The sequence below is a fragment of the Dermacentor albipictus genome, chromosome 1 (genome assembly GCF_038994185.2).
Source record: "Dermacentor albipictus isolate Rhodes 1998 colony chromosome 1, USDA_Dalb.pri_finalv2, whole genome shotgun sequence".
NCBI lineage: Eukaryota > Metazoa > Arthropoda > Arachnida > Ixodida > Ixodidae > Dermacentor > Dermacentor albipictus.
In genome coordinates, this window is record NC_091821.1 from 272,740,724 (window position 1) to 272,768,073 (window position 27,350).

The 27,350-nt window shown below is 45.1% G+C and overlaps 1 long non-coding RNA gene across 1 annotated transcript; it reads left to right on the forward strand.

The window, feature by feature from the left end:
- Positions 1-27,350, forward strand: LOC135915385 (uncharacterized). The gene is made up of 4 exons (XR_010568610.1): positions 1-256; positions 810-878; positions 1,929-2,009; positions 27,292-27,350. It is a non-coding gene; the product is annotated as an uncharacterized lncRNA (long non-coding RNA).

Genomic DNA, 27,350 nt, shown 5'->3' on the forward strand with positions numbered 1-27,350 from the left:
AAGCTTCCGTTCTGCGGACTATTTGTGCATACTGGTTGCAAAGTTTTGTAACTGCGTTGGTGGCGCCCTTCGCGTGGGCAGCAGGGCGGTATGTTTTCACCAGTGTTCATGAAAGGTGCGTTGCGAAGCAAATGCAATGCCCCGCAATGTGAGTGCGACGGATTTTGCCGTTCCGCGAACAATGAACCTGCTGCACCATTCCAGGCCGGTTGGCGCTCATACTTTGGGCACAGCCCAGTATAACATGCACGAATTGGTGAGTGGCACTTGTGTTTTTTTCTATTTCTATGTCGTGAGGTTTACCGATGCGCGTATAGATGCAGTGCCATGCAGTATGGATAATACAAAAAAAAGGGGGGGCAGGTATATGTAGCTCACTGTACACGACACAGGGCAAAGGAAATCCATGTTCAGGAACTATATTAAATGCCATGTACGTAAATTTTACAACGCTACATATTCGAAGCGCGCACAGGTGAGTCCTGAAGAAAAGTTTTGCAGGGTACATAGTTTGGTGCGTAATTTACACTAATTTGGCTCTTACCACGATACACATAATAATTTGACTATATTACATTGCACGGAAAAACCTAGAGTGAATTAAATTGTGTATCAGCTTCGTATGTAGCCATAGTCTTTCCTATGCATTAGGTTTTTCGCGGAATGCATTACCAGTTGACAGCCTATCTTATGATGTGTACCCTGCTTACATCACATTTGTTTACTGGTTTACTCGCTTGTTTCGCGACTTATGAAATGCCGGCGTATATACATTTTCAACAGTTGACATAACCCTGTATCTTTTGTAGGGACAAACCATGACGTGTATTTCTCCGCACCCAGTCAACTGCCAGAAGTGACTCAAACACAGGCCACCAGTAAGTGGACATCAGTTGCAATTTCACATTATCCAGTCAGCTGCTGGCTTGTACTGAGTTTTCTTTAATGAGGTAGTGATGTCGTTCTAACGTGAATTTTGACCAAAAAGGCGCGATCATGTCACACAGAGGTATATATGGTTGCCATTCTCTGCGAGGGACATGTGCTGGTGTTCGTGAAGCATTTGTATTAGGCAGTATTGTCACCCAATGAGTCAGATATCAACACTGTAATTTGCCAGTACCAGCAAATAGTTGCGAGAAACACGATATATTGTGACGCTGTAAACTTATTTCATTAATTCGAAGGAAGATTTTGCAACAGGAAAAAGGTTGCTATTTCAGGTAAACATGTCTTTTTCTCATAAGTTATATAACCAAACTTTGGATGTGTAAAATGCGGAACATATGAATGGATTTTATTTCACCCTTTAGTAATGCTTCTAAAAGAGACTAGAAATGGCATGTGACTACCACGCCAATGAGCAGATCATACACAAACAGTCATAAGTGGTATTTCATTGCTGCGCTGCACTCTATATAACCTTTCCTTTCAGCATCATTCGAATTGGTGGCTGTGTTTTCAGAAGGGGAAGTGCACTTGGCACTGCAACTGTATGTGTGATTTCGGTTTTCTTTGTATTTGTTGGCTCACTGACAAAAACAGTGCAAAAATCAGTTGTACCATGAGGCTGACGACGACTTCTGCTGCTAGAAATGCTGCACTTTATCTTTTATAGTACTGCATGGCATTTAAAGCCAAGCTAGGACATAAAATGATCGAGAACACTAACAGCTGTTGTAGCTGTTTTTCTCAAAGAAAGCTTCTCCTTTATAGCCTGTGTTGTTCTGAGATCTCCACTGATGTTTCAGTAGTATCCCTTAGTGTGTGACTGATTGGGGGCAATTAATCTTGTTTAAATAATGTCGTAATCATATGCATTTATTCCAACAAAGTTGTCTAGATTACTTTATTGTGCAGTGTACAGCTTATGAAACCGTCGGCAACTAATGAGTTGCTAACATGCATATGCATTTATCACGATGCAGGTGGCACTCAGCTGTACTAGTGCACTGCTGCGGAAATTGCCAGCACCAGTGGCTTTGCAACAGCTGCTTCACAGCATGTCGGTAATGCTAATTTACAGTTATCTTAGGATGGGCTAGTATTATGGACCACTGCTACTCTGTATTGTGACAGATCTACATGATGAGTGGTGTAGCGGGTACAGCGAAAACCTTTCAATGTTTTCTATGGCACATAGAAAGGCTCCCCTTTTCGTCACTGGAGCAGGGGAGAAGAGCATGCAGGCACTCTTGAATGTACATGTATTTCAAAACATGACGCGCGCGCGCGCACACACACGCACACACGCACACACGCACACACACACACACACACAAACACACAAACACACACACACACACACACACACACACACACACACACACACACACACACACGTGTGTGTGTGCAACTATAGGCAGGGACGTTCCATCTTTCATCTTAAATTGACTTGTACAGCGCAAATATACAACACCGACCACAGAGAAGCGCACATGTTAACAGATTTGATACTTCAGGTGTGTTATTTTACACAAGGGGAAGGGAAAGGGGAGAAAGTCAGAAAAAAGAGTGCAGTGGAAAAGAAAGCAATCATGCCAAAAAGCATGAGAATCATCGTGCAGCCAGGATCACCAGCAGGACATCTAAAAAGCACGCTGATAAAATTATATACAGGATAGCCTAACGTATTGTTTGTTTCAATCAACCCAGATTACATGCAGCCATTACTGCAATCAAGTTGTTTCCTTATGTAATATGAGGGAGGGATGTGAGTCCAAAAAATTGTTTAGAGCTGAGGGATTATGTTCCATGCTAGCCTCTTTGCCTGCTTTTTTAATATATTGTTACCAGCCGCTTATGTTAGGGACAAAAAGTAAGAGTACGAGCTGTTTCCTGATTCGCCATTCCACGCAACATGTCTTTGTGACTATATGTACATGCAGATGATCCATAGATGAAAAATAATCGGTACAGTAGAATCTCGTTACAAGAGACACTTGTTTGTAAGAGACATTTGAAAATGGTTTGGTTGGTTTTTCGATGCTTGCCACGTTAACAACACTGTATACAAGAGACACCTTTGTTACCAAGGGTGACTTTTTAAGTATTCTTCACTAATTCGAAGGAACACAAACCAGACACATTCACTTCGTGCACCTTGTGGGCTTCGAAGGGCTTAAAGATCACGCAATCCTCACACAAGTCAATTACGCATGCCTCCTTAGGCATGACCTAGAAAAGGAGGGCAACGAGGACAGTGCACGGCAGAAAGGGTCGGCAGTTGAAGCTGACGAGCGTCTAAGAGCACCACAAAGGTACTGCGAGCAACAAGGAGGCTTGCAAAGTGAAGTGCTTAACTTCCAGAAGTTGGGAAGGAAACTAACATAATCTACAGTCACTAAAAAGCTGTGAATGTCTTCTTTAAGTAAAGCTCTTGCTTGGGCTAGTTGGTTCATACTTGAATGAGTGAAGGCAAGGCACAGAAGACAAGGATTGAAGAAGGACATAAACGACAGGACCGGCGCCTGTCTTATCGTTTGTGTCTTTCTTCAGACCTTGTCTTTTGCGCCTTGCCTATAATCATTCAAGTCTTCTTTAAAGGGCCCCTAAACCACCCAGGTTGAAATTTAGTTGCGGTGTTGCAGTTGTACACGATAAGGTAACAAGCACGTAGCCACGAGGATTTTTCAAAACGGTGCAGTAATAGTGGAGTTACGTGTGTTTGATTATCGAAAAGTAGTCCCCGCTCATTTCACTCTTTCATCTGGTACGCGCCATCTGGATGGTGTCGTCTTTTCCTCGCTGAGTGTACCTCGAAATGTTACGTGACAGGCTATCACCAATGAGCTCTGTTGCTGCCGTGCCGGCCCATCGTCCTGCGAGGGGTGCCGCTAATGATCTCGCCAATACAATAGAACCATATGGTGACTCGCTCTGTTGAAGAGCCTCATAGGGAGACGCTTCTGTCGGCATTTTTGTTTTTTGCCCCCATTGGCTGCCCACAATGGCCCCCGCAGGGGCGTCTGCGTCAACAGGCGTTTGGTGTGTTGCGACACCACGTACCCGAGCACACGAGGGTGGTACCCTCCCGCGTGTAGCCGTGCGCGGCTTAGCCGTGTCCTGGGAATGGGGGATCCTGGGGGTTGAGCCGATGCCGAGTGTTTGGACCTTTAATGGACATGTGTTGCCCCCGGTGGAGGCAACACACGTCTTCGGCCTCTGCTTCACTTAGACGGCACCTCCAGAATGACCCACCTGGAGGAAATCGGCAGTCGCCTTTTCCTCTCTCTCTCTCCTCAAACCTTCGTCTTTCTCTCCCACTTTTAGTCCTTTCCTGTCTCCTTCTCTCTACTTTCTTTCTCCTTGGCGGGAAGGGTTAACCCTGTGTGGCTATCCAACCGTGGGTACACCATATTCGGTTATAGGGACGGCGTACGACTGGCGTCGTGCAGACTTGTATGCAAGCTCTGCCGCGTCCCCTCGTTGGGCTCCGTGATGGGTGGTCGGCGCTGTTGCCGAATGTACACATATTTTCATGGAAACCTTTTTCCCCTCCCTCGTTGATCGCCCTCAGAAACGAGGGCGCACCGAAGATGTCTTTAAGATTTTCGGACGCCAAATCCAGAATTTCCCCCGCTTCCACGTTATTCACTGTTAAAAGCCAAACAAAGCAGTGCAAACATTCCACCATTCCTTGTCTCAAAGTTCTTGACTGATATTTTTGGCCCAAGTTACAAGGTGTCGAGGATGGCAAGCGTTGACCTCCTCTTGGAGCTCCGCGATCTGAAAAAATATGAGGAACTACCGAAACTAGTGTCATTTGGGGAAACCCACATAACAGTAACTCCGCACCGTACAATGAACACCACCCGTGGTGTTGCCTCTGATGATGATTTGCTTGAGCTGACTGAAGCGGAACTCCTGGAGGGCTTCAATGAGCAAAATGTTATAAATGTCAGAAAAATAAAGATGAGGCGAGATGGTATAGAGGTCCAAGCCAATCACCTAATAATCATCTTTGGTTCAAGTGTCCTGCCCGAGTCAATCGAGGCCGGGTACATCACGCTCCGTGTCAGGCCGTACGTGCCCAATCCACTCCGATGTTTCAAATGGCAGCGCTTTGGCCACAGTTCGCAGAGCTGCCGAGGCTGCCAAACTTGTGCGAAATGCAGTGCCCGCGAACACACCTCTGAGGTAAAACTCTTGCTTGGGCTAATTGGTTTATGCTTGAAGGATTGCCTCTGAAGCGTGTGAGAATGCTTTTCACTGTGTAAACTGTGATAGGGAGCACGCCGCGTACTCGCGGTCGTGACCATCCTGGAAAAAAGAAAAGGAAATTGTAACAGGTAAAGTAAAGGAAAATATAAGTTTCAAGGAGGCACGCCGGCGGGTATCCTACCTGCCCAAGAAAACCTTCGCCGATGTGGCGCGTCAGAGGACAGTGTCACAACGGCCTCCGGCGGCTGTCCGACCCACAAGCAGTGAGTCGGCAGCTACACCATCTTCCCCCGCGATGGTTGCAGCTAGCGCTGCTCCACAAACGCAGCAGACGGGGTCATCGACCCCGAAGGTGGGCGCAGCCGAAGCTGCCCCAACGTCCGAGGCCCCTTCCAGCGCTGGCAACTGCCGGCGCAGCCAAATCCCTCAGGGAGCCCCATCGACCTCCGGGCCGGTGGGCGCAGGGGTCTTGCCTTCCAGGGCAGGACTCTCTCGAAAAACTTCTCGCTCGCAAAAGCGCGTGTCCGGCGCCTCACAAGAGGCAATGGACACTACACCTATCCTCAAGGCGCACCAATCGCCTAAGGAGCGCCGAGGCTCCCTCGAACGCTTCAGAAAGGGCAAAACCCCTGTTACAGGGCCTCGAAAGAGCTCTGTAATCTAAAGCGTCACTTCCGTTTCCGTACAAACAGCACCAATTTACTTTAAATATGGATACATAAATTATTCAATAGAATGTCAGAGGTCTTCTTAAGAACCTTGATGATGTGCAAGAACTCATCCATAAACACAATCCAAAAGTGCTGTGTTTACAGGAAACACACTTAAAATCAAAATACACAAGCTCTCTTGAACGGTATGTCACTTTTCGCAAAGATCGCGATGATGCTGTCGCATCATCGGGTGGTGTTGCAATTGCAATTCAAGAAAGCATAGCATGTCAGCGTTTACAGCTGCGAACGGGCCTTGAAGCAGTGGCGGTTCAAGTTGTTCTGCTAAACAAACTTATCACTATTTGTTCGCTTTATATACCCCCACATTACAAATTAAGGAAACATGAATTTCAGTCCTTCATAGATGAATTGTCAGAACCTTATGTTGTTCTTGGCGATTTCAATGCGCACAGCTGCCTGTGGGGCGACTCTCGTATAGATGCGCGAGGTCGCCGGGTTGAACAGTTCCTTTTTTCTTCTGGTGCGTGCCTTCTGAATAAGAAGGAACCCACATATTGCTGTCTTGCAAAGAGAACCTTTTCCTCAATTGATCTCAGCATAGTTTCCCCGTCTATACTGCCTGAACTCGAATGAGAAGTTATGAACAATCCTTACAGGAGCGACCACTTCTCCATACTGCTAAGAACATATAATGAAAACGAATATCTACCACAGGCTCCTACGTGGAAGATCGATACAGCCGACTGGGATAAGTTCCGAACTCTCACTAGTATCTCATGGGATGACATGCCCTCGTTAGGAATTGATGCTGCTGTGCAGTATTTTACAGCCTTCATTATAGATGCCGCATCTAAATGGATATCTGAAGTAAGTGGCTCGGCATGCAGACGGCGTGTCCCGTGGTGGAACAACGAATGTAGGATCGTTCATGAAAGACAGAACAAAGCGTGGGGGCTGCTACGCGCTTCTCCCACTGCAGAGAATCTTGTCAACGTTTAAAAAGTAAAGTCCCAAGGCAGGAGAACCCGCCGACAGGCCAGAAAAGAAAGTTGGCACAAGTTTTTATCGAGTATTCAGTCGTTTACAGATGAGGCCATAGCCTGGAACAGGGTTAATGCGATTAGAGGGCGTCCAACATATTCACTCCCTCTGGTAAACACACAGCGCGATACACTGCAAGATCAGGCAGACTCACTTGGGGAGCACTTTGAGAGCGTGTCAAGTTCAAACCATTATTCGCAATCCTTTCTGAAATATAAACAAATACAAGAATGTAAGCTACTCATAAGAAAATGTCCACAAAATGAACCATACAACAGTCCTTTCAGTATTGCCGAGTTGAGAGCTGCCTTGAGCTCATTCAAGAGCTGTGCACGAGGATCTGACAGAATCATGTATGAAATGATCAAAAACGTACACAATGACACCCAAGTTGCACTACTCACAATTTTCAACACCATTTGGGCTGCAGGATACCTTCCAACTGCGTGGAAAGAAGCCGTTCTGGTTCCTGTTTTGAAACAAGGCAAAGATGCTTTTTCAGTGGCAAGTTACCGCCCGATCGCCCTCACAAGTTACCTTTGTAAGGTATTTGAAAAAATGATTAATCGGCGACTCATCCATTTCCTTGAAATTAGCAAAGCAAAATGCTTGATCCCTATCAGTGCGGCTGTAATTCTCAAAATTCCCAGGGATAACTTTGTAAGGAACGTAAGACGAGCATGAACAACTGTAGTGATAGAACAACTTTAGTGCCGTATAGAATATGCGTGGTTCGAAATGATTTTTCGCGATAAGGCGGTCGACGGTGGGCGCGAGACGCTGACGTTGTATCTTCGGCGACATGGGACCCTTAATACTATCGCACTGAAATAAGACAGCAGATTTCAGCGATTACTTCGGCTATGCGCTCACTTGCTGCGATAGCAGCATTTTCCAGCAGCGAAGACCACCATTTTGTTTTTGATAGCCTGCTGTTCCGCAACTACGAGAAACTCGACTACGATCTAGCGGTCATATCAATTCATTTGAATAAAGTATATTGAAAAACATATCACATTTGAAATGCAATCACTGCACATCAATAGCCCTTTTAAGTTTGTAGTAAACCGAAATTTATCATCCGCACATCACTGCCCCAAGAATATAGCAGGCAAACGCAACTTGACATTGCAATCACCACCACACACCGTGCTCTAGGCCGTCTCAAATTGACAAATCGATGCAGTGCAGAGCAACCTGAATGGAAAGAAATTGCAACGTTAAGAAAGCAACAAAGCAATGAGAAATGTTAAACCTAAACAACAATATGCACATAAGTCGTGGAATTAAAGAAGCAAGAAAAAGCGCTTGAGTAGCTGGACATAATTTTCAAGGCAACAGTATCCTGAAGTTTAGTTCATTGAAACAATCTTGCTTGTAAAGCACACTGCTTAATGCGTCGTTTCCCAATTCCTTCCATTGTAAGATACATGTTCTTGTGTTTCCGAGTTCATCACAAATCGAAACCGGTGGACACCAGCGCCAATTTTTTTTTATTTGTTGCCTCCGCCTATAATTATTTCTAACACTCACAGAGATCCATTTCCACTTTGCTGCGTATTTTAATGTGTAGACTTCCCAGTAGGAATGATGACAGCAAGCGAGCATGTTTCGCGATAGCAGTGCGCTGACAAAAACGAAGAGTGGAAGCACTCATGCCACCCAGTCGGTTGCTAGCCATGCATAGAAGGAAATGGTACAAAGAAAGGCTAAATAAAAAAAGATGGCGTAAATGCCACATTATCCCCCACAGGACTTAGACTCACCGCGTTCTTCGGCCGGCAGCGCCGGAGGGAGACAAGCGGGACTATAGTGTCCCCACCGGGTATTCCCCCGTGCCTGCGCGCGCAGCCAATTCAACGCAGCAGCATGTAGCAGCCGGAGCACTTCATTCATAGCACTGACCAGGTTTGCGTGGGGGAGGGAGGGGGATGGTGGTGATGGTTGAAGGACGGAAAATTAGGCCGAAAAAAGCGAAAATGCACTCTGCCAAAGACAGGCAAGGACGAGAGGGTGCTGACGCGGACAAGCGCAAACTTTCAACTTAGTTTTCTTTCAGCCAGAGGCGTCCATATAAGGAGCTTACTATACACGTAACGAAGCAACATACTAGTAAACCTACTGGAATATGAGCAGAATGATTTCGTCGGCACAGCATGCCATGCATGAACCTTTTTTCGCTGCCAAACAATGAAATAGAAGTTTCACTAGTACATGCGCTCCATTTCGAGGCATTACTCATTTATTTATTCATTTATTTATTTTTTATTCATGCAAAATACCCCTGAAGGCCCTCTGGAAGAGGATATTAAATGGGGGGGGGGGGGAGCACGCGAACATACTCTTATAACAAGTTGTTAGAAAAAACGCAACAAACTCGACAATATACGCAAATACGACTCTGTGTAGTCAAATCAAAGTTCGGATAAAAGCAAATTAGCCCATAATTAGAAGAAATTAGAAAATTGAAGCGCCTAGAATTCAGAATACATGAGACACTCAAAAGAGAATAATTGGAAACAATAACAGACGGATATTGAAGGTACCAGAGGAATACACTATCGAAAACAACAAAAAAGTGCTTTTTTTTACATTGTACAGACTTCACGTTCTGATATACGTACGCAGCATTTGTTCAAATTTATCAGGGTGAGCTTCAGTAGCAATGTCTGATGGTATGTTTTTCCCATCAGGTATCGTTCTGGGTATAAATGGATGCTCGTAAAGAGCTCAGTGACACACCGGGCACCCGCCGTGGTTGCTCAGTGGCTATGGTGTTGGGCTGCTGAGCACGAGGTCGCGGGATCGAATCCCGGCCATGGCGGCCGCATTTCGATGGGGGCGAAATGCGAAAACACCCGTGTACTTAGATTTAGGTGCACGTTAAAGAACCCCAGGTGGTCAAAATTTCCGGAGTCCTCCACTACGGCGTGCCTCATAATCAGAAAGTGGTTTTGGCACGTAAAACCCCAAATATTATTATTATTACACACCGGGCGTACGACTTTAAAAAGATGATCTCGGCGAAGGAAAATGACAGAGGGTGACTGAAAGAATTCATCATGTCAATGCTCGTGAGGATAAAGCTTATGAAAGTGATATAGGCCATCAGCGTAGATATTTGGGCTTGTTGGTGTAACATTTTGCAGTTTTTCCTTTAGTGCAAAAAGCAGAAGGACGTAGAAAAGAAAACAGACGCACACACAGTGATAGGCGCGCGCGTTTTTGTCGTAATGATAGGCGATCCAATTGGGCAAGTGTTTTAAAAGATGTAGCACAAGAGTATGGGGAATAATCTGAAGAGGTAAAACGAGTGACACGGCTTTGCAATGATTCAAGGTTACGTACGATGTAGTCCTGCTTCAGATCCCAGATGGCACAACCATATTCAGTTTTAGGTATGATTAATGTAGTATACGCGAGTTTTTTTAGTGGGAAGGCGCTTGCCTTAGTCTGTGTTTGATTAATACAAACGTGCCGTTAGCATATGCAAGAGTGACATTGATGTGATGTTGCCATGTTAGATTACAGTGAAAATTCACACCTCGGTATTTACACGTGGTAATAAGCTCAAAAGTATAATTATCAAGAGAATATAACGTTGCAATGCGAGATGACGAGCGTGTAAATGACATGAATTTAGTTTTAGTACAATTTAGGGTCATTTTAGGTCTGATTGCAGTGCTTCATGGTCGGTGTCAGTAGAAATTTTACGGTAGATAACGCAATCATCGGCGAACAGTCTTACCCTGGGCGACATGTAGTTAGGCAAATCTTTAATATAGCCCAGAATAAGCAAAGGACTAAGCACGCTCCCTTGTGGAATAAAGGAGTAGTTGTAGTTATTAATATTTGTGAATTGATTTCAGTATGACAAGAAATCTTTTATCCATGCAATGACTTCTGCGTGAGTGTTAAGACATGTTAATTTGAGTAGTAGTAGCCTGTGGTGAGGAACACGGCCAGAAGCTTTTGAAAAATCTACGAAGATGGCGTCAACATGGTTGCCAGCATCAGTTCATGAAAGCAAGTCATTAGTAAATCCAGCTAGCTGCCCATCACACGAATATCCCTTACGAAAGCCGTACTGATATTTAAGGATTATCTTACGCTCTTCTAGGTATGTGATGATTTGCACATTTGACATGTACAAATAGTTTGCAGATGGTACTAGTTAACGAAATGGACTGGTAGTTAAGTAGTGATTAGTGATCGCCAAATTTAAAAATTGGTATGACTTTGGCTGTCCTCCAACCATTAGGGACTTGGCCCGATGAAAAAGTTTGCGAAAAAAGAGCGCACAAGATTCTCGAAATGCCTTGTGATGTACTGTTGCGTAACTTGTTTAATCCAACGTGATCAGATGCAGATGATACTTTACGATTATTAAGTAATGATATTATACCAGACTCACAAACAATTATCCGCGGCATGGCGATAGCTGGAAGTGTACCTATGATTGGGCATGAAGTGTCGTCCTCGTGGATGAATACAAACGAGAATGGTCGTTTAACGCCTTTGCACAGCTTGACTCTGGTACAGTGGTGCCTGTGGGATCACTAAGCGTTACATCAGGATGATTGCTTGGGTTTATAACTTGCCTAAATTTATGACGGTTGTTAGTCAGCACAGATGATAGGTCGTGGTTGAATAAGTGACATCGAGTGGTTTTAAGGAGAGCCTGGTATTCCTTGTCGCACTGCTTGTATTTAAGCCACGATGATGAAAAATTGCAGTTGCCGGCTTGCCTGTACAAACGCTTATTTTTTTTGTTTAGGCGCCGCAGTTTCTGGTTAAACCACGGTGTAGAATTTTTACTGCTAATTGTTATGATCGGTATATACTTATTAATGAGGTCAGTAAACACATTTTTTACGCAGTCCAGTCATCGTCAACTGTACGGGACAGGCAGGGGCGTAGCCAGGAGGGGGGCTTATGAGGCTTCAGCCTCCCCCCCCCCCCGCCAAAATTTTTTCGTGCTGTCTATGCACGGCCGACCAAAGCAACCTCCCGCGTCGGAAATCATTCTGGATTTTGTCTAGAATGTCCTTTTCACGCTCGAAAAGACATTTCACCGCGAACATTACGAACTCGGGCTGGATTTTGCGGCAACGTCCATACACCGGGAGTCACATAACGCAAGGAGCCCCATCCGAACAACAAATTTCAGAGGCGTTTTGATGGTGGACAGGCTCGCCACGGTCTCTCGTGGAGGCCTCGGAATCTACGGAGCGCATGGATGTCAGTTCCGAAACTTTATGGGTATAAAGTTCTCATAAACTTCTGATGCGAAAGGTGCATTTACATTTCCAAAGTTGTGCTTTAGATTTTCAGTTGCGGAACTTTGTGGGTTTAATGTTATAAACATTTGACACCAAAGGTGCATTGACTCCGATATTGTGAAACGCCGGATCGGCTGCGAGTCACAATCAAGAACAAATGACGGTGAAAATTGACGAATGGGGTCATCTTGCTCCACAACGATGCCCGTCCCCACATCGCTGATGTGTTTATTACAAAACTGGCAAGGTTCAAGTGGGAAACGCTGCAACAGCCGCGACACAGCCCAAACCTGTCGCCTTGCGACATGCACATTTTGGGACAAACGAAAAAACAAACAGCTCAAGAGAACCACATTCGTGTCGGACGATGACGGGAAAAAGTCAGTTGCGGACTGTTTGGAGCACCAACCCAAGGAATTTTATGAGACCGGAATCACGCGACTCCTTAGTCAATGGGACAAATGTCTAAACGCTCATGGAGACTACTTTTAAATAAAGTGCCCCGTTTGTCATGTATTCGCACTGGCCGACTTTCATTTGACTCGCCCTCGTATGTTTTGCAGAACTCGTGCTTTTTATACGTGCACGCTGTTGCGACTATACCTTCGGTGCAATTACTCACGATACACGACCGATGACAGCTGCTCCTGCGCACAAGATTGCGCACAAGATTGCTGCGCTTGAGAAAGAAAGTTAAATTCTAGTGTCTGTTGGAAGCGGAATTACGATTTACGGTCTGAATACATTCGAACAAATGACAGCGTCATTGAGATTTTTCTCTGGCCATTGCATATGTACGAGAATGTGAACAAGATTCTTGAATGACAGTTTCATTAACACATTTTTTCTCAACTTGTTCATTTCATGGCCTTTACATTTTTCATACTAGTGGAACGCGCTGCTTTCCTGGTCTCGAACTGATCTAGTTCTAAAGTTCGTGTAATATTTTTGTTACTTATTAGATAGACAAAACAAAAAATGGCAGCATTGATATGAGTTATTTCGGGCACAATGTTTGGGACACACGAGTACATTCTATTATGAAAAAAGTATACATATTTTGCTTGTTTTGACAGTGTGTAGCGTTCAAGAATTCGTTTCCAGCATCTTTGGCAATGACAATGCAGTTATTATTCATGTATTTGATCCCTCGACAAATTGTTTAAGAGGAAGCTTTAGCTTGGGCCCAACTACAACGCGGCCTATTCAAGTACATGTAAAACGCAGAAATGTTTTTCTGAGATAACCCCTCGATCACTTTCATTGAAATTTGCTGCACTTGAGAAAGAAAGTTAAATTCTAGTGTCTGTTGGAAGCGGAATTACGATTTACGGTCTGAATTTTGTTTGTATATTCTGAAAAAATCGAAACTTCGAAAAAAAGAAGCCCCACGTTTAAGAACTAATAGCTCTGCACCAAGAACAGATATCGCGGTTCTGTAAACGGTATCTATTCTAACAGACAAAGCGGACAAACTTGGTATGTCAATTTGCATCTTACGTGAATTGCTTACGTTGTGTACAATGGTTCTGCAAAAGCCCTATTTCCATAATACTGTTCTTGAGATTCATGGGTAAGAAATCGATTTTGTCCGCTGTGGATGTACTGTTAGATGCAATTCACAGAATTACGATATTATTTTTCATTGTTGAGTTAGAGTTTTAAACTTGATAGTTTCGTTTTGTGAAAATGTGTTATTTTTTCAATTTTTAATAAAGAATTAAAGGTTAAATCCATCAAACCTCATCAAAGTTGCTGCAGTGTTTGCCGAGAAAAACTAATTCTCCTTCAACATGTATTTACAAAGGAGCACCTGAGCTAAAGCTTTCTCTTGAGGAGGAGGCCGAGCTATAATGTGAGCCCCCCCCCCCCCCCCCGAATGAAATTGCAGGCTACGCCACTGGGGAGAGGCAGCCATAACGAAACTGAGTTGCAAACAGCGTTCATTCGGCGTTTGTTAGCTCTGTTGCAGCATTTGTTTTTCTGAGTGATGATTTTTCTACTGAGAGGTGGACAAACTATGTTACCAGTGATGACGTCATGGCAGAGAAACCATCTGAATTACTAATTTCGCTCAAAAATCAGAAACATTAGTGAGGACGAGATCGCGAATACTGGAGCAAATTGGCAGTGCGACGTGTCGGTTTCATGATGAATTGAGATAATGAAAAATCTAAACATGACTGAAGAAATGAGTTATAAGTACATAAATGCGACAGTGTCACATCGCATCGCATTTCTTGCGCATCGCATTCATGTAAACAGCGCTAATGCGCTAGGAAGGCACATCGCATTAATGCGCCAGGTGAGTGTAGATTTAAGGGTGCGAGTCGACTCTAGCGGAGCATGTAAAGGCAGGATCGTCGCAATAGGAATTATGGGAAGGAATTAGCTGCGGGACTGCACGCTGGTGAAGTTGCAAGACAGCAACCCCCGAAGGAGAAGCAAAATAGCGTCCCCCACGGCAACTTCGCTCGCCGCAGCGTGCTCTACGCGAATCTATTTCTCCGCAGAGGAAACCACTGCTTTCCTTGCCATTATATCTGAATTAAATATTGGTGAGCTGTTAGATTAGAGAGACGTAACGCTGCATTAACAAGAATTTTGCACAAGCGTCAGGCTCTCGGTCATCTCTCGGTAGTCGGTACAGTCGGCACTCAGCCACCAACGTGCACTCGGCATGCTACCGGAAACCGGTCACACCGAAAGTCGGCTGCACTTCCCTTATACGACACCATGTGGCGCTACGTTCGCGCGAGAATTAAGGCGCTACGTGTAAACGGCGTCGCATCGCCTTTCCAAAATGCGCTTGGAAATGCGATGCGCCACTGTCGCATTCATGTAAACGGGGTTATATTCTCTTTCACGCGCTGCGACAGATAGTGTTGCCCAGTTAATATGTCGGTAATTAGTCACCAAATATTAATAAGGAACATTTTGGAAATCTCCTACACACTTCACTCAAAATGCGAAAAAAACTCTTCAGCAAGAATACTGCCCATGTCTGGGCGCGATCAAAAACACCAATAAGCATGTCATCACTACCACCTTTTAACTGCGCCCACAAGCACTCAAGGTACGTAGTAATCATAATGGGTAAACATGATAATTATGTTTTTTTTGCCAACAAAACACCACAGCCTCTGCGATTCACTCTGTCGCAGCCAGAAATATTGAACGAATCCTGTGTAAGAAAAATGTTGTCAGGTACATTGTCTGTAAGCCATGTTTCCGTGAGCGCGATTACTGATGCAGAACACGAGTCGATGAGCGAGGAAAGTGGGACGGTTTTCTAGAGGATGTTTTCTATATTTGTATAAAACAAACACAGTGAATTATCACGACTAAGCGCGCCGAGTGGTGGCAGAGAAGTGTTAGGTGACTGTGCTAAGACAGCCGGATGATTGATTCATTCATCGTGGCTTCCCGAGGCTCAATTTTCTACTAGTGGCGCACCATTCTCAGACATTTGCAAACGAATTGCGCAGTTGGCGTCTGTGTCCCAGAGGTAAGTGCCATTATTTACAAAGAGCTTGTTGAATACAAGGTGAAGGCGATCACCCTCCTTCTTTACCGACTTCGAGAACTGCCAAAGTTTACGATGGTTATCGCGCACAGCAACCACGTAATCCGGTGCTAGTGTGAAGTTGGTATCCTTGAGCTCTCTACCATTGCTTAGTAAAGTCGCAATTTCTTTTTATTGTAGAAATTCGCTATTATTGGCCAATTTTTGTCACGCGAGAAGTGACCCAGGCGGTTGGCCCTCGCAGTAGACTGGACTGAAACGCCTAGTTTATTTATACAAAATTCTCGAACTCGAGTCTTCGTACTTTCCCGCGTTTCTAAATGGTCGGTGTCTTCAATGCCAAAGAACAATGCATTCGACCTCCGTGAACGGTTTTCGAGGTCGTAAATTTTTCATTCGAGTTTGCTAACATCGTTGTCGCAGGTTTCAGTAGGCTGTTTACAGGGCATGGACACAGATTTAGATTCAAGGCCATCGACGCGTTTTGCAAGCGTATCTAAGTCTCTTTTAAGGGCGTTGTGCATTTATAGAACTTTATTGACAGATACCAAAAGGCTTGTATTATGCGTCTCGAGACGCAGTATTGCATTACACACTGAGTTAAGCTTTTCTTCTTGTGCCTTAGTCATCGCACCGGGGTTCGCCTTGATATCTCCACTTAGCAACAAAATCTGCTGTAGGTATATCACAACAGTACGATAACACTTGAAACAATCAGGTGGCCACGACACCACTACAAGACAGACATTTTCGTCACGAAAAGCATAGGAATCGTGATATCTAACCTGTAGAAATGCAAACAGCGGAGACAGCATCGCAACTGCGTTGGCGTGGCACGACGGGTCAAATATGTTGACGCCTCTTATGCTCGGCCGATCAGCTGACAAAGTCCCATGTGGCCAGACGAGGTGGGCTCTCCTGTCCAGAACTGGCGGCAAAAGTTGCCGCCAGGTCATAGATAGGACGCATTGTTCCATTTCAGTAGTGGCATTCCCAATTGAAGCGTCAGCACCCAAGCTTCCTGTATCATGAAGAGCCCAGTCGATGATGTAGGTGTCAGTAGACCAAGCCCTGTCACCAGCACCTGTACAAATGCAAAGGGGGAGGACAGCATGCAACTGCGGTGGCATGTCCCCTATATAAAAACTGTTCCATCAGCTACCTGGGAATGCAATTCATGATTCTGCCTACAGTTTTGATCCTCCAAAGCCGCGGAACGTGAATTCTAAATCTACAGTGCGCAGCGAACTGCGCCATACCGTTGTTTCGCCTCAAAAGCTCATGTTCCCTTGCACGATCAAGCAGCGGCTAGCCTGACCGATATACGACTTGCTTTGTTTGCTACGTTGTGCACTGGCTTTTGACGGGGCGCATTTCAGTGCGGGCGAAGTGCAAGAACGCCCGTGCACCATGCATTGTGTGCCCGAGAAGGTATCACAGGTGGTTAAGATAAATCGTAAATCCCCCACTACGACGTGCCTCATAATCACATGGTGGCTTAGGCGCGTAAAGCCCCAGATTTAAGTTTGTATTTAGTTTTTTGAAGGTCAGTTAAGCTTATCAAGTAGCACAAAAATACATTTGAAAATCAGGAGCAAGAGATTTGCTTACTGCGAGCCCTGCGTTGTTCCGAGAAAGCCAACTTAGTAACCCGTGTTGGCAAAAACACATGAATGTCGGTCCGATAATTCCAGCGTTGTTGAACACCAGGGCTCATTAGTTTGCTGCATGTGCAAACAGGGCCAGCATTGGATCTCTATCAGACTGGCTCAGCCGATATTCGATCCACACTGCTTATCTTAGGCCATCATTGGGCCAGGAATCATATGTCACAGCCCATATTGGAGCCACGCTATTGATCTTAGGCCATCATTGGGCCAGGAACTGCCAATACGCTTCGAACGTTTGCCCGAGCTTACGTGCCGCCCGGGTTAATGTGAATCGCCTGCGCCGCTGACACGTGCTTATCGTGCTAGATTCACTGTTGCGCCTCTTGCTCATTGGCAATGTCCTTGGTGACGTCACGAAATAAAATGCTACAAACGCTGCTATCCTTTAGTAAGGCTTGCTCATTTTTTGTCAACCTCTTGTCGGTTTAGTCATGTACATAGATCTTCGCCAAAAAGTAGAAGTGCCATCCCATACTCGTGCCACCACTGCAATTTCTGCTGTCGGGTTTTCATACTGGCTATAAAAATATATGAACTGGACATGTGCAACGTGAGGATCTGTGAGCTTTATTGCTTTGTATCTTGACAATGCCCTTCAGACATTTTCTTAATACACGAGAACTGTTTCATTAAAAGCTTCAGTTGAGGGTTAGCGACTGTCTTGTATACCTCTTTTCGTGCGTTTCCCATCCTACAATATTAATGCGCCCCAACTAGCCCACTTGTCAGTTCTACGAGGAAGGGGTCAATGAAAGTCGCTTCGAAAACGTTCAAATTGCCACATGCTCACTAAATTGCTTGATTGTATTTGACGAGTAAAATGCAGGGAAGGGTCGACGGGAAAAAGTACTCTACCAATGCAACCTCCTTCCCCCTTTCCTACTCCTCCCAAACACACGCTCTTATTTCATTAACGAAAGGATATGCCAAAACCGATGCACGTCATAAAAACATTTGGAGAGAGTGCATCGGCAGAAGTGTTGGTCTCAATACAAATCTCCATGCAATAGGACATAAACCTCGTATGCGCACTGGAGAAATGTTAATGCGTTTACACTGCTGATAAACGTGCCCAGCATAGAGCTTTTCAGGAAGCGCTAATTTATCAGCGCTAATGGACCACAGGGCTACTACGAGCACTACGCGTCTGCAGCAGAATACTGAGACCAACTTCTAAAACAGAACCACAAAACAAACAAGAAGCGAGCAGCAGGTCTCCTTTCTGTTCCCAGCACGTCGGTGCAGTGACCGAAAATTCTATTAGAGATAATATATGCAGAGTGCAAAAAATATATACTTCCAGAGACATATCTTTGTGTCGGTGGAATTCAAGTAAATTTGTTCCCCTATGTCCTGTAGTAATAATATTAGGGGGGCAGCGGAAGGAAAGGAAGACACTATCGTCTCGAATGCCAGGCCTTTGATTCCGAATTCAACGTGTCTGATTTCAGTCTGCTTTCACTAAAACGCGAAACGCACGCGTGCCTCCGTTGCATTATCTGAATACTGATGTTACTGTGCACTGAGGAAAATATGCACATTGTAACATAAGTTAGACTATAGCTTCATACTCGTGTTCAAAAAAGGATTTTCCTCTCATTGTTGCTTATGGGCTTTGTTCAGAGATAGTTCGTACCTATAAGGGCTAGTGCGGTCACAATGAATACTGACAAAGCAGAGCACGTGTCCCGAGCTCTGTAGACTGACTGCTATAGAGCACTAAGAAATAGTAAAAAAAAGAAAAAAAAAAGAAATGAGACAGATAAAACTGCCTTCAAGAAAGAGATCTCGTGCTCTTTCTGTCTGTATATTGTTTTGTTGTATTTTCACATGTTTCAGCAAGCAGTCCTTTCGCGCTGTCTAAGGTTTCTTTTCGCCGAATTTTTGCTTTTACCGTCCTGAGCTCGAGTCCGGAAGATGCCAGATTGAAATTCTTGCGGAGGCATTCGTGCCGCCAGGCTGAGGGAGATGAGGAATGCCGGCACCCGCCGCGACAGCATGTGCCATAAATCGATTTTCTCAAGAGCAGGTGAGAACGTTCTGCAGTAGCTTAATGAATGCCCCGCCTGTTGGTAGCAGCGCCTGTGGGAGCGTTGCGACCCTTTTGGCCGGAACCTTTGGTTAACGACGTCAGAAGCGTGTGCTCCTTGCGCTGTTCTTTTCCTTCTTTCTTTTTATGGATGTAAGCGCGAAAATGTCCACGCACTACGGAGTTGTGTTTTCTATTTTGATTCCTTGATTCGTGTGAAAGAAAAACGTGACAATTAAAGAGCGTTGAAAGATCCATGCAGAAGAAAGGCAGGTCTGAATGGAAGGGTGACTACCGACCGCTATAGGTTCCCAACCAAGCAACTACGCTGCATTCGCCGTTCCGGCAATGCGCGAGAACCGCGGCTGAAAGCAAAGGGCGCACGCGTATGCTCTGGTTTGACAAAGTGCAGAGGACGGCACTGCTCAGAAGGGCCGCTAATGACACCGCGGTGCGTGAGATGAGGTCTGCGTATGGAGGCTAGCACAATGTCAGCAGCATAGAGGGGTCTGCAGGCGGATATAAATCAAGCAAGACAATTTGATAAATGTACAATTATTTTTATATCGCTTTTGTTGTTTCTATAGAGTCAGCACAAACATGTGGTCATGCAAGTCCTCTCGAATAAAGTAAAAAAATTACGTCCAATTGTCGTTGGGCGTTAGCTTCATCGAGTTCAGAAAAGTGCAGGTGTTTTTAAAACCACAAGGTGGGTTGAGAGAATCGCTTGAGTTGTAGTGACTACTGTCCACGATAAAGAATGCCTTATAACAAGAATTACTGCGTGCGTATTAAAAACAAAAAAAGTGAGAGCCATTCCACTCTGTGAAGGTGGATGACAAGCGGAGCTGTCTATATATAACTATACAAAAATAAAATAAAGCAACAAAACAATATTGCACACGTATGCACTTTTTATGTTTGTTTGTATTAGCGTTTATCTCGTGACCACAGTAATTATTGCTTTGTGGTCGTTAATGATAGACGGCCATGCGCTCTGTGACGACACTGCAGTTCTTCTCAGCGAAAGTTAAGTTGATGCACGACCGATGGCGCGTCGTGGAGACGTTGGTATTGGTGTAATATTGAAGGTCGAGCCTTCCCAAGAGGAACGCCAAGAACGTACCACTCTCCGTCGGCACGAGACGCATCGACGTTAAAGTCATCCACAATGACGATGGCACTGGCGTCCACCGGGAGGATCCACCCAAATGTGTCGTTCATAAATTCTTCAAGGTCCCTCTTTGATGTTCCAGATGAACGTATACGGTGGTGATAACGATGCCATCCCTAGTCTGCACGGCAACCGTAGCAGCTTGAACCCCCGGAAACTGCCCTCGTCGGCAACTCAGTCCAGTCTTTCTATCCAGGGTGACGTTGATGGTACGCAACTCGATGGACACTCAATCAGCCATAATCTTTACCTCCCGTCTCCAAGGAGCATACGCGAGGGGCTTGGCTTTGATCTGAGCAAGACGGCTAGTATGTGCACATCAAATTTCACCTAGATACGTACTTCATCACACGCGTCGCCTTCCCTGTACTCGATCTGTCGAAGTACATTGAAGGCACCGTTCAAGAGTCCGTCCTTCACGTCGGAGTTGAACGAGACCACGTAGGGCTCCCCCGAGCGAGCAGTATCGTATGGGGTAAATTGCCCATTTCGACATGCGTCATACAGGTCATCTTCACCTGTGCGCGAGCACACTCGTTGTCGGACCTGTATCTGAGGTACACATCAACTGCTCTAGCCTCGTGTACGTCTCCCACACCCTGTAGGGAAACATGGCTGTATAACGCATCAGCGTCCTTATTTGTTGAGAAAAGTCACATACCACTGCGCGCAACGACCAAGGCTCGATCGGCGCTGACGAACTGACTCCCGATGACGCGCACCTTTTCCGGATAGAGGGCCCTAGCTCCCGTCCCCGATTTTAGCGAGTTGCTGAGAACGTGGCGTTTTGACGCACAACCAGCCGCAAGGGGAAGTAGGAGAGATGATGTCACTTCACCTCCGGGCTGAACCCCTTGTTGTCACCGCATGCACGCCTAAAGACCTGGTTAGCAGGAACCGGAAGCAGTTGTCGCAGATCACCGTACATTATGATGTACAGACCGCCGAATGGCTCGTCATACTTGTACGTGATCTCTGCGTCGTTCGCCTATAGAATCACATCCCCTACAGGCTCATACCATCTTAAGTATAGGCTCATACCCTCGTAAACGCGGCCAAGATTATGATAGTCTTTGCTCACGCGCATCAGGAAAGGCTGGAAACTAGCCTAAGGCATTCCGCTGTAAAAACAAACGTACTGAACTTACAGCGAGTCATTTTTTTTCAGCCATGTGTTTTTTTAGAACGCAGATCTTCGGCGCCCGTTCCTGCGTTTAGCGTAAGGTATTTTCATATCTACCCCCATAGGACTTCATGTATACGTTATGGAGCGCATCGTGTCACGCATTTCATACAAACGGACATATTTCCTGAGGATGTAGATCTCGAATGTTTACGCTTCAGAACAGTGCTGCTATTGGTCGCGCTTCGGTGTACAAAGTTTTAAATATCAAACAGCTTTATCATGTGCGCTGGCTTTCTTATGTACAACGCAATAGCAAACAGCTTTATCAATGTGAGCTGGCGATGCGAAGTTCCTCACTTTGTATAAAGAGACGCGGGGTGGGAGTGCCAACAGTTATTCGAGCAGCTTCCTCCTTTCTACCTTGTTTCCGGCGGCGGCCGCCGCGTATCGCCCGTAGAAGGGTTCCAGGCTGTCTGACACGCACTCCGGCGTTCCCGCTCATATATATATATTACAACGAAGGCAACATATGTTTTTTCCCCGTCATATTGGAATATGGTCTGCGTGTTCGTTTATGCGAATTCGCAGGGAACCGACCCATTGCTAGAAAAACAAGTAAAGGCTCCGAACTCGAGGGTCGGAGTCATCACTGAGTCAATAAATTTCTGCGTTTCTTTTTTCACGTCCTCTCAACAGCGTTGATATATTTTGCAGCCTCGGGGTAGGCTTAAAGTATTTATCTAAGAACAATAGACACTTTAAAGTCTAAATTGAATTAGTTTGACTAATTGTGCGATAAACTACCTAGAATATTTAACTCACTTGAAACATAATCAAGAAAAATAAGAGAAATCAGTAGTGAGTCGCTTTATGTCTAAGACAAAAAGTTGTAAATGAACTTTCCAGAATTTATTTGATACCACTGTACTTAAGTACTCTAAGAACTTGTTGAAAATTAATTTTAGTTTTGTTTTTATATTAAAGTGATCACGCACAGGCAGTGCAGACCGGCCCAACAGAGACTGCTGCACATCATGTGGCCGTGAGAAAAAAACACGTCGTCCGGTCCATTGGTACAAAAACTATAATCATCAGCAATAGGTCATACGCCCCCCCCCCCCCCCCTTTCCTTAAGCAATCTAAATATACAATGGTTCAACCCTCTCGTAATGCAGAGGCTAAAAGCACTCACCGAATTGAAGTGCAAAATGTATGCGTTTTTTGCAATCACGCATACGACGTACAGAAACGCGGCGTCTAATCTAGGGGTACAAAAAACCACCTGTCCTTCTCAATGGCTCATTTCCCCGTAAGGAAGCAAAAAATGCAATAGTTCATACCCTCCTAAGGCTGAGGCTATAAGCGCTCAGCAAAGTGAAGCGAACAGTTTCATTGAAATCAGCCGTACAATACACAGAACAGCATGCGTTTCAATCCCCTGCTGAGAGGTTGCAACGTAAAGTTGAAGAGAAACGTCGCTGGCGCGAGTCTGACCCCGCCTTACGAGCGCGCGAAGCCGCAGCTAAGCGTCGAAAACGATCTGAAGAAGCCGAATGGCGAAAGCAGCAACGCGACGATGCGAGGCGGCATATTGCCAAATGCGCAGCAGGCTTTCGCCTTCATGTGTTACAGGAGTGTAACACGCCGCCGTTTCTTTTTTTTTGTGCGACTGCAAAATATTGCAGACCACTCTGCCTCTAGGTGCGTCTTGAACTTTTGAAAAATGGAATTAGGTGTACCGAAACTCCTCTCATCAATGATTCCTCTTGTAGTTGCTATATGAAGGATAGCTTGGATAAATGACTACAGTCTAGTGATGAGCAAAACGTGAACAAGGTGAATGCAGGAGCGAACGTTTCGACAAGTGGACTTGTCTTCTTCAAGGCGACATATGCTTTCCTCGCCACAGTATATATAGGTGGGGTTCTTCTAAAGGGGAGGGGGTGTGAGGCAGGAGTGCGCGGAAACGAGAGAAAGTGTCTTAGCGTGTCGAATTAGTAAAGGAACGCTGTGTACAAGGTTAAAGCCAGGACCCCACCTCCCCTCACCCCAGTCTGTTAACACACGCGCGTTAGCCGGCGTGTCAAGGGCGTCTGACACGCCGGCTGACAAAAAAAAAAAAAGGAAGGGAAGCAAAAGGAAAAGGGGGGGGATACACCAAGAAATCAAACTAAGTGTTGTTTCCTATAGCTTGAGGTTTAGCATAGCGAATAGATTCTAAAGCTCCCTTTGAAACGTTTATGCCTATTGGTTGCAATGTCTTGAACTTATGGATAAGGTATGATTCTCTGTATTTTCTTTCTCGTTGAGAACGGAAATTTGACTGTAAGATATAGAGTTTAAGTTCATCAAAGTTATGACCTGGTTGGTTGAAATGCTCGGCGACGGCTTTGGGAAGCTTTTTAGCTGTGTCCGCACGATGTCCGTTTAATCTGACGTTCATTGATTGTCCTGTTTCACCGATATATTGTTTCTTACAGAAGGAACATTCAAGCATATAAATCACATCCGAACTTGTGCAAGTGAAGCTAGATTTGACTTCATGTGTATAATTATTTGCGGTGCTTTTAATTTTAATGTCACTTTGAAGGTGCCTGCAGGTTTTGCACCTAGGGCGACAACATGCTATTATTACGGGGGAATGTTGCTGGCTGACTTTTGCGTGCACTAACATGTCTTTAAAGTTCTTGTTTCGGCGATAGGTCCCCCTGGGTACATCCGGGAACGCTTTTCGCAAACGCTCGTTACTTGATAATATTGGGTGGTATTTTTCTTAGGATGTTGTTTATGTTTGGGAGTGCATTAGAATATATGTTATGTATATATGTTTATAACAAGATATAACGGGTAGTTGTCCTGCAGTATTATCGCTTAGGCATGCGCAGACATTGTTTACTGATTTAACGAATGCGCAATCCCCGGCGAGATTTTAGACATCACGGAATCAGCAAAAAAGAAAAAAAAACTAGCAGTTTTGGCTAATGGGAGAAGCTTCGATATCAGGGTTTTGCATTTGCGCTTGAACTTCTCGAACGGTGCTCTAACTATACGCCGGTCCAACCAAGGCATCACTCACACAGCCTTCAAGCGTTCCGTCGTTTCACCGTCACGTCAAAAAAATGTACAACAAGCGCGACGGAGCAGTGTACGAACAGGCGACGGCGTTGGTGGTGTCGACAGCAGCATACTTCTCTGTTATCATACAGTAACCTGTGAGGCCTAACAAACTCAATTAACAATGCGGCGCTGTACGTACAATCAAGTACAATATGTTTATTTAACATCTTTCGGATGTTGGGTGCGCCGGCAAAAGCCAATGAGAAGGCTTGACGAGGCTGACGCACCCTACATATGGTTGACAGTGATACACGAAAGCATACAAAGATACAGCGTGAAAACATTTTCAGATGCGAAACACAAGATAACATGTCCCACATTTCAGCACCACCGAAACGAACAGCTCGGTATTCGATGTACCACACGTGAAACGCAGTTTGACATAATAGCTCTGCGGAAACCCAGAAGGTGGAGAGAAGAGATTAATAAACGGAAAATGAGACACCCACTCCATCGTAACAGTTGCTACGAAGGAAACACGTGCGGGTTCCATGAAAGAAAAGCCTCGTGGTTGAAGAAAAATTCCTCCTGGTCCGGGACCACGGCCTATCCGGGGCAGCCGCTCTACTATCTGAGCTAACCAGCCGGATAGCAGATCGCAGGGCGACGTTGAACTTATCAAGAACCCAAAGCAAAGGCTGGAGTTTGACATAACAGTTCTGGCGAAACCCGCGATGTGAAGAGAAGTGAATAATAAATGGAAAATGAGACATCCACCCAATAGTAGCAATTGCTACAAAGGAAACGCATACGCGTTCCTCGAAAGAAAAGCCTCGCAGTTGAAGAAAAATTTGTCCTGATTGTGGACAAGCTTGGACAGACCGGCTAATTCTTCAACGACAGGTCCCCAGAGTACAATACCCATGCATGAAAAGGATGTGGCAGCCACTTAGCGGGAAACTGTAAAGGTGTGCATGTATAACGATGTTTGCCAACACTTTTTTAAGCAAAGGAAACACTAGGACAGAACGTGACATTGTTGAGCGTATTATACTGGTGTGTCCCCACTAACGTTAGTCCAGCTGTTAAAAAATAAGGATGAAAAATCATGGTGAATTTTACGATTACCAGACCTATGGTGTTTGGTCACCAGACCTCTGACGACCCAGCACCGTAGGACTTAAATTGTATCTTGCGCCGTGTTTTTTTTAAATATTGCTTTCTTTGTAGAGCTTGGCTAAGCTTAGCGGGGCACCCTGTATAAAAAGAAGGCAGGTGATAAGTGCGTTATCTGTACGAGTTTGGCTTTGCATAAGAAATAGACATTTCTTTGAACGTGTATCGATTGAATCGTGCAGTCTTCTGGGTGACGATGTCTGTCTTATTAGTTGTTATGTTGCGTTGTTGCTTAAGAGAGATGCTGGACACAGCGTGACTGGTGCTGCAGCACCAGTCACGCTGTGTCCAACTGTATGTTTGCTATAGCAAGACGAAGTGCATAAATAAGGCTTGATGGCGCTTTTTCTACAGGATACACAGTACGTGAATGGGTTATGTTCTCTGGGATTTCATAAATGTTTTACCTTCTGCCTCTCCAGTTACTGAAGTCGCAAGATGTTTCTTACACTATGGTCCGCTGCTCTAGCAGGATATATGCCTTGATACCACAGAGACGTCGTCAGAAATTTGGTCACTTGCATCAGTACGCTCAAAATTACCAGCAGCCTTTAAAGAAAGATAACGCGAATTCATTTCTTAATCAGGGAGGCAAAAAGGTTGAACAATATTCTTCATGAAGCACTAAAACGATGGACACCGACAAACAGAAGTGCTAAAAAATGATTAAATGCTTCATGCTTCATCCCGACCAGACGGGCTTCCGTAGAACCCTCGATTTCAACAATATTCTTCGTACTGTGACTTGTATTGCGATGAATGGCTGATAACTGAGGCATTAAGGTCTCGCCAGCTCAAAAGGGCGCTGAGCAATCCTAACTTGCTGCAAGTGCTTTTGATGCAATGAAATCGCATCATTTTTTTTGAGCAAGCCGAAAATACGACGTTCGTTATATAAGAAAGAAAAGAATGCTGAGAAGATCTACGTAGGACAGAAGGAGGTACAGACGTTTAACCAGCTCGCCACAAAGTTGAGCAATGACTGTCAAGCCAGCGTACCATAGAAAACGACACCTAACAGTAGCGCACATTCAGCTAGTAGGGGTATTTTGAGGGCGCACGTCAAAGCTACGTCACAGTTGCTATGCCGACGCCTTGGGAGACGCCACGTTAGCCACTTCTACAAGAAAAATTTGGCGAAGACACATTAAAGAGCGAGTGTGGCGAGAGAAAGCCTTGCGTCGCCCCCCCCCCCCCCCCCTTTATTCAAGCTGAAAACACGTAAATACCGAGCGCATGTGGTTTTCCGCTGCCTCTGCTTTCACTTGTGTGCCTCAATTGGCTGCCTGAATGTTTGAATAATGTAAATGTGCCGTTGCTCGTGTCATCTTTTTGCTTTGCCTTGACAATATTTTTTCTTCTCATCGCTACAGGGGTCTGCAGATTGGCGAGATGAGAAAACAACTTCGAGGAAACTATTCCTTCCGCCCGA